This window comes from Lates calcarifer, linkage group LG15, assembly GCF_001640805.2.
Source record: "Lates calcarifer isolate ASB-BC8 linkage group LG15, TLL_Latcal_v3, whole genome shotgun sequence".
Lineage (NCBI taxonomy): Eukaryota > Metazoa > Chordata > Actinopteri > Centropomidae > Lates > Lates calcarifer.
Window position 1 is genome coordinate 17,391,071 of NC_066847.1, and position 8,142 is coordinate 17,399,212.

Below are 8,142 nucleotides of genomic sequence, written 5' to 3' on the forward strand. Positions count from 1 at the left end.
GCCACAGTAGCAGATAGCCTTCCAACACACATTGCCACTTGCAATGTTTTCATTTACAGCCGTAAAATATCTCCATGACACTCCCTGCAATGCCATCATGCCCTCTCTCATTGCAGCCTGCAGGTGTCTGGTCAGCACCTATGAGTTACATGACGATACAAACACCAGAACAAAGAAGATATGTTAGACACTCACTTTCACACCTACAGGCAATTTAGAGTTAAGTCAGTCAACTAACCTAACATGCATGTCTTAGGATGGTGGGAGGAAGCTGAAGTACCCAGAAAGAACCCACACAGACACAGGGAGAACATGGGGGGCTTGAACCCAGAACCTGCTTGTTGTGAGGCAGCAGTGCTAACCACTGCCCCACCATGCTGTCCTGAGTTTCTGAATTCCGTGTTGTTGTCAACTGGTATTGCTAACAGTAGCAATGACAATGGCAAGTCTGGGATATGTTTGAAATGGTTCTCATTCATGGTTTATCATCTCTTTTTTCTCCAAGAATGCTCTTACATTAAAATCTACTGTTAATGTTCTTCAGGTGGAGTGCAGATTTGTTTTGAAGTTATTTATACTCCGAAGGAGCCACTATAAAGGCTCTGTAAGTGTCCATGTTTTTCCTCCTTCTCAACTCGAATGCCGTTAAGGAGGTGGGAGGTGAAGTCACTTCCGGCTGGAAAACATGGAATGGACGAGCCCCCATTTATCACAGCCCAGCTTGAGAACTGTGACAAGGAAGGGAGACGGCACGAGTTGGCATTTAAAGAAAAATTATATTTAATGAACAAGAGAGTAAATTAACAAACTTAACAAAAAACACAATTTAACAATAACAAAAAGAAAACAGCAGCTGTCACCTAGGTTGGTTGGGAACAGGAACCATCCCCATCAACCCCCATATTCCAGAATGAGTATTATTTACCAGCAGCACACACCAGGCTCAGGTGTGGCTCAAACAGCTGATGACCCTCGACCCACCACCTGTAGCACAAAAAAAAACGACAGGGACAAAACAACATTGACATCTAGTGTCCAGGTGGAGGAGTCATCACAAAAGCAACTGAAAAAATAATCAGAAATTCACCATAATGTGCTCGACTATGTCTTACATCATTGTTGCCATGACCTGGCACCTTTGAGCATAAAGCATAGTTAGGCAGGAGCCATCACATTGTCCAGAAGAGTGCAACTGCTCTTCGGAAACAATGACCTTTCTGCAGTGCTTTTAATCTGTATGTGTAAATCATCAAATTAATTAATTGATTAATAAACAAATAAATTCATAGGGTCTAAAATATCCTGGGGTGGTCCCAAAGAAAGTAACTGGGTCATTAAAAGCAAACTTTTCATTTGTTTTCATTTGTTCAGCAAAGCAGTCTGCCTATAAGAGAGACCACATGCACAAAACTGCTATTTTTTAATCGTGGTGGCACTTATTAAAACAATGGGGAGTCACTTAAAGTATCCTCTGAATCTTAATAGTAAACACTACATCAATCTACAGCCCTAGTTATTCTAGGGCCCTGTCACTACTAAAATAACATTTTGTCTATTCTTGTTGCAAAATATCCAGTAGTGTGTAACATGTACAGTGCGATTGTTTTTCTACTATCCACAAACACAAAGTGCTCTGCACGAGGTGTGCAGGGTATGTGGGCACATTAACTGAGACTTGGTGCAACAGAGCCTAACTGTAAAGCATTTCAGCTCTCAACAGAAACAATAAAAGAGCTCCTTGGTATCTCCTGTGGCATACAGAGGCCATTTGTTTTTGTCAGAAGGCTGCTCAACATCCTGCTAATGTACTTCCAGGATGCTGCTACTGGGTTTTCCCTCAAGGTGGAAATCCATCGTAATTATTCACATTTTGAAGTGAGCTCCATGGTGAAGACCTTCTCCCATGGTGCAGCCAGTCACATACATCTTAATAACTCACCTCCCTGAAAGCTGCAGCCAAGCTGCCACAGACTCCCAACAACTATAACTATAGCCAGTACAGTATGTGTAAAGTCTATGTACGGATGTGAAAAAATCTCCAAATCCAAGTCTCTGATAAACACAAGAAATCATGAACATTTTAACACTCAGAATGTTTTAAATTATTTGTGATTCTTTGACATTGATAGTATTTTCTCACTTACTAATCCTGCTTTGGCACTGGAGAACTTTTTACGATCTTTTAATTCCATTGCTCACAAACATGCTACATCCAAAAAACAGAGCAGATATATATAAAAGGAAAGGAACATCTCTACCGGTATGATTAGGAAAGCCATATCAAATTATTACCATACAGTTCTCTTCTACCATTCATTTAAAGTAGAATCTGGTAATATTTCTGCTAGAATGTCCATGGTTGAAGCTTATAATGATTTTTTCCCCCTAATTCCAGCTTCATGGAAAAATGCCATAGTTGTACCCCTACACAAAAAATAAGTAATCTCAACAACTGCCATCCAGTGTCTGAACCTCCTTTTTAAGCAAATATCCTCAAATCCTTGGTTAATTTACAGTTATGTGACTTTATGGACTTAAATTTACAACAACTGCAGTAGCCTGGTTTTTGCTCAGGTCACAGCACAGTAACCAGTCTAGATGATGTCCTGTTCAACTGGTTCCATTCGAAACCTTACAGAGAGAACTCAGGCTGTTGCTGCTGATGGTGCTTAGTCAAGCACAGTTAGCATGAGAAATGACTTCAACATCCATTTTTTTGGAGATGACACAATTTTACATGAGGTCCAACCAATCCCAGGCTCTGACTAGTGTACTTGGTATTTTCTGACTGGAGAAAAGACTTACTAAATTCCGTTGATCGTAGTGCTTTAGACTTCATTACTAGTGATAAATTTTATACTCATCATTGTTCTCTGCACCACAAAGTTAGACAAATTTACAGAGCTCTATTGTTAAAAATTAAAAACTATCTCATGTCTTTTAGCATTTAAATCTTGTAAGGCACACAATTCAGCTGCTATTTAACCTTACATATTCCTTAAGTACCCACAAACCTTGGCAGAACTGATTTTATGTACTATGCACATATTAACGGAATGAACTATACACTGTCCTCAAACTAGAGTCCTTCATATCCCTTGGATATTTTAAAACTTTATTATATGAAGTGTTTTATGACTGTCTTATCAAATATGCCTTAGTCGTGCTTGCTGACTGTGTTTTTGCCTAATTATGAATGTTTTCTTGTTCTCTGGTCTCTTGAAAAAGATCTCAATCTCAATGAGACTACCTAATTAAATAAAGATTTAATAACATAACAAACTGAACAACTTTGTGTTTGAGTTTTTCTTTGTCCATACATGCAGGAGTACTTTCATGTTATCTATTTTCGTCTTTCATATACACATTTTAATAATTCATTTTAACATCCAAATTGCTTGCTGTAGTTTTATTTCATCTCCTCATTCCATACAGCATGGTAACTGGGAGAGAAACATTTTTCTTATGTTGTTCGTACCTTCTCAAAGTGCATTGTCTCTACATATCCAAATAATGTATCTGGATACACTTCTACTACTACTTCTCATCACTGTTGTACCTGAGAAAAAAAAAAGGGGGGGGGGGGGACAAAAAGACAAGGCCATGTTCAGACTGCCAACCTAAACCTGTAAGCTGGTATAGCCAGATTGTACCTACATTGAGAGACAGCCAAAAAAAAAAGGTAATAGATTTTTTCAAATTTAATCCAGACCAAACTTGGAGGTGGATCCAATTATACTTCGTCTCTGTCGGAACACTCTGTCTTTTGAGTCATTTGCAATGTGATACACAATGATGGGACGGTCGTTATTACAACCAATGCAGATAGGTTGGTGATGTCTGGCACACACAAATCTGATCACTTGCAAATACCAGTGCACACTAGTGTCTGTCCTACACATCTGATGCAAGAATAAAATCTGATTTGCCTGCATGTGAGAGAAAGAAAGAGAGACTGAGAAATAGAGATCATCTGTCTGGTAGGAGAAGAGGATAAAGTAGGTATGTGTGCTGTAGTGTGTGTGCTTGTAGGTTCATATGTAGTAGAATGTTGTGTCACCTACCTTCTTCAGGTGTTTCATTTATTGTCTCCTCCTGCCCAAACTGAACATGCTTTTAGTCAAGAGCATTACAGATATTGTAAGTTCACAGTCATTCACCTGATAAAATGAAAATACAACAGTCATTGTTCTGCACTGTCATACTGGATCAATTACCACAGCTGAACTATGAAGTAAAGACAATAATGCCGAACTATTTTTTAATGCTTTATGGCATGCTATGTGGTCGAGTCTACTTTACATATCCACTTCCTCACCAACCATCTCTACCATATGTCCCAACTCAGCTGCCTCAGCTTCTTCCCCCTTGCTCTCATCTCATTCTTCCTCATCTTATTCATCACTAACTACTCACATTGTCACCTGCCTTGTCTTCTATCCTGTCTAGGATCAGTAAAGTACTATTCTATTCTCATCACAATGTGCTCTCGATTATAAGGTAATGCAGTGGATATACACTGACGTGTCAGCCATGGAGCTGACTTACCTTCCCAAACTCCAGTGGTAAATTTTGGGTAGAATAAGTCTTTGTTTCCATCATATTATTTGTTCTTTGCTAAAGAACAGGTTTTAGTGCATGTCTAGTAGGAGTATTTTTAAAAAGTAACATAGTTTGACTGGTAATTTCGGTTATCAAGGGGTTTTATGGGCTTTATGCTAACTTTATTAGCATATCTGTACTTCAGATGATCATCTTTAAAAAATGAACAGTCCACTGGCCATTAAAAACATAGCTATATATTCATATAGTATAGTTCCTTATATGAAAAAAATGTGCGCATCTCTGTTTGGGTGCATATTTGTGTGTTTGTGCATACCATGTCTGATGGTGTGTGTGTGTGTGTGTGTGTGTGTGTGTGTGAATGCAGGATGGCTCTGTTAAGTCTCTCTGACTCTGGACTCCCAGTAATTTATTGGCAGCTTGTTCAAAAAATGAGCTCTGAATAATTCACTTTTCCTCTCTGAAGAGGGATTTTTTCCCACTCTTGGCTTTTAGTTTCCAAATTGAATTCTCTCTGGGTGCACTTGATTTGACTGGAGGATATTTTAAAATATTGAAAAATCAATTTTACATAGAACTTCATAATGACAATCAGTACAGTATAATAAAAAGAAAGACAGCAATATGACTCAGTGTGCCAGAACTTTGTGAGAAAGAGAAATGCAGTCAGACTAATGGTGCTCAGTCCTCATCAAAGACACTCAGGAAGATAAAGACATTGTTAATTTAGCTCAGTCACAAATGATGGACATTTTATGAGATAAATTATATCTTCCTCCAAAAAGAAGATTAATTAGACAAAGCATCAAATACTTAGTAATAAAAGCTAAACTAGGACAGTTTTATATAAAATTATACTCTATGTCTTTTTAAATTCAGTCTTGGTCAATTTCCCTTACCTGTTGGCCTGGTCTTCTGCTTTCTGCCTTCATTATCTTCCTCGTCGCCTCTACCCGACAACATTTACCATTAAAACATTTAGATGCTTCTCAACTGTCTCAGAGTCTGGTTCTGGGTCTGTACAAAAACATTAAGGTACACCAGAAGAGATCTTTAGGTACTGAATAGTTTTTGTTACACGCTAACCTGTTGTGACTTAAAGACTCCTGATGAATTCCAACAGCCCAGGGGACAGCCACAGACTTCTGTCCTGTCACTAAAATGACCTGTGCTGCTTCTTACACACAGTCATCACAGCTGCAGCACATCTCCCTCTTCATAAACTTTGCCACTGGCAAAGTCCAGCTACGAGGTCCTGCTGCAATCAGCTGCCTGCTCCTCACTGAAGACTGAAGAAGCCTGGAGAATGTTGAGACCCCTCATGCTGACCTTTGGTTACCATGACAACAGACACCTACCTAGCATTATAGAGACAGTAAAGTCAAACATTGTATATACAACTGAGTGAAATAAAAGACAACAATGTTTTTTTTATATAATTGTGATTTAGTCCACCTAATGAATGCAAGTCCAAAAATCACTCTCCTTTTAGCTCTGATATGGTCTTAACTGGCTCTGAGACACTAAAAATTCAAAATAGTTGACCTTTATTATGGCTTGGCAGGCAGAACCGATCAAGAGCAAACAGTAGGCCAAGTCAGGGTGCGTGAGCAGTGGTAGAGCCTAATTGCCCCATGGAGATGGAAGCAAATTGATGCAGGGTTGGTAACCTGGATATTGGAAAGGGACCAACAAAATGAGGAGCCACTCTGAGACAGATCCTAGGTGAAGAACCACACTTTTGCCCCAGGCAGCAGCTGGACACAGGAGTGCAGTGGCAGTCGGCATTGCTCAGGTACTCAGCTGAAGTAGGGACAAAAGTATGGGTTGACTAGGCTACAATCCAGGTTCGACAGTAGTACAGATAGAGGCATACACAGAGGGCACACTGACCTCTACTTCCTGGTCTGGAAAATGTAGAGACTGGTAACTGTACACAGACTGAAGAACAGGGAAGAGTGTTATGTATGTGCTCCACCCACAGGAGTTGCTTGGACCAGGCCAGGTTCAGCATAGTGCTGTCTCCAGCTCCTTGAGATACTTGAAGACGTTTTTGCTCCTGGCTTGCTGTAACAGTTCTTAGAATCATTGGCGTTACCTGAGGTCAAATATGGATTTCATTCTTTACACACATCATCTTGTTTTTTAAGCACACTGTTATTAACAGCAAATCAGAATGAACTGAAGAATGACAGAAAAGCAGAAATAAGCCTAGATGTCCTCATTAACATAAACAGCAACTGACTGAACTTAGGTGAACTTTCACTACCTAAGCCATTTCCATCTCTAGGAAATTATATGTATAAATGAAATGAATGAAAATGCATAAAAGATAACTGTAAAATACATGTTCTTATTAAACAAAGTATCCTGCCCATTGATCTAATTGCTAATTTAAGATATATAATTGAAAACATAAATGAAAACTACCTAGAACACTGAAAAAATAGCATTTGTTACCTGTCCCCGCTCTCTAACATTACACTTTACCATGAAATATAATGATTAAAATCAGGGTTTTTTTGTTTGCATTGTTGTGTGACTCCATATCCTATCTATGCTTTAAATATATTTTTTCATAAGAAATCCATAATATTTTAGTTAAAATACACATTTAATTGTGTTCCTGGGTTTTTACTCAGTCCTGTTACCCTAACACATCCCCCCATCTGAAAAATTTGGAACATTTCACAAGTCTCAAGCTCCACAGGAAGTTATATCAGGTGGACCTTCTGAAGGCCATGGGAAGACCAAAAGTAAGTTCTCGTATTTATTATTCTGTATATTTGATGATTGTAACTATGACTGAGAAGGTCAATCTCAACATACTGTCCTGTTACCTAAATTATTTCTTACATGTTATTTGTCTATTTTAAAAACACAAATTTTTGGTAAATCACTAGAATGTGCTCAGTGACCTCATGCTATTAGCATGAATGTCATGTGGCTATATTTCATGTATTTGTATAATTCTATGCTAAAAACACAGTCCTGTTACTTGCAGTCCTGAGTAACAGAAGTGAGTAGAGTCCACACCATCCAGGGCACCCTTCCCATGGCTTGCCTCAAAGAAGTTCTACGTCCCAGCTGTGTGTGTGGGCCATCACAGTAAAAAAATGGAGACCTCTGGATGTGCACTCTGCATGTAATCAAGCACAGGTGACAAGTGCTGCCAGATTGCTGGTGGGCCCTTTTGTCTTGAGGGGGACACTGTGCAGAAGGACATCGGGCGGGTGGATGTATGCACGTAAAACATACCCGTGTGCAGTGTTGCCTGCTGGTGTGATGCTCCAAAGTGGACTGTCTGTATTGTACTTGCAGAAGGTAATTTTGAGAAAAGTCAACATGAATTAAACATTCACGTGCTTTCAAGTCTTTTCTTAATGCCCTGTAGTGCAGTCTTTCCCAAGCAGTGAGCCACGGCACATAAGTGTGCCATGAGAAATCATCAGGTGCGCAGTGGAAGATTATCCAATTTCGCCTGATTGGTACTCTAAGCAAGCGGTGTGTAGTGACTGTTATGGTTTGGTTTAGTTTGTCTTTGTGTTGTGTTTTTCTTTTTGTGCTCTCTCTGTTCCC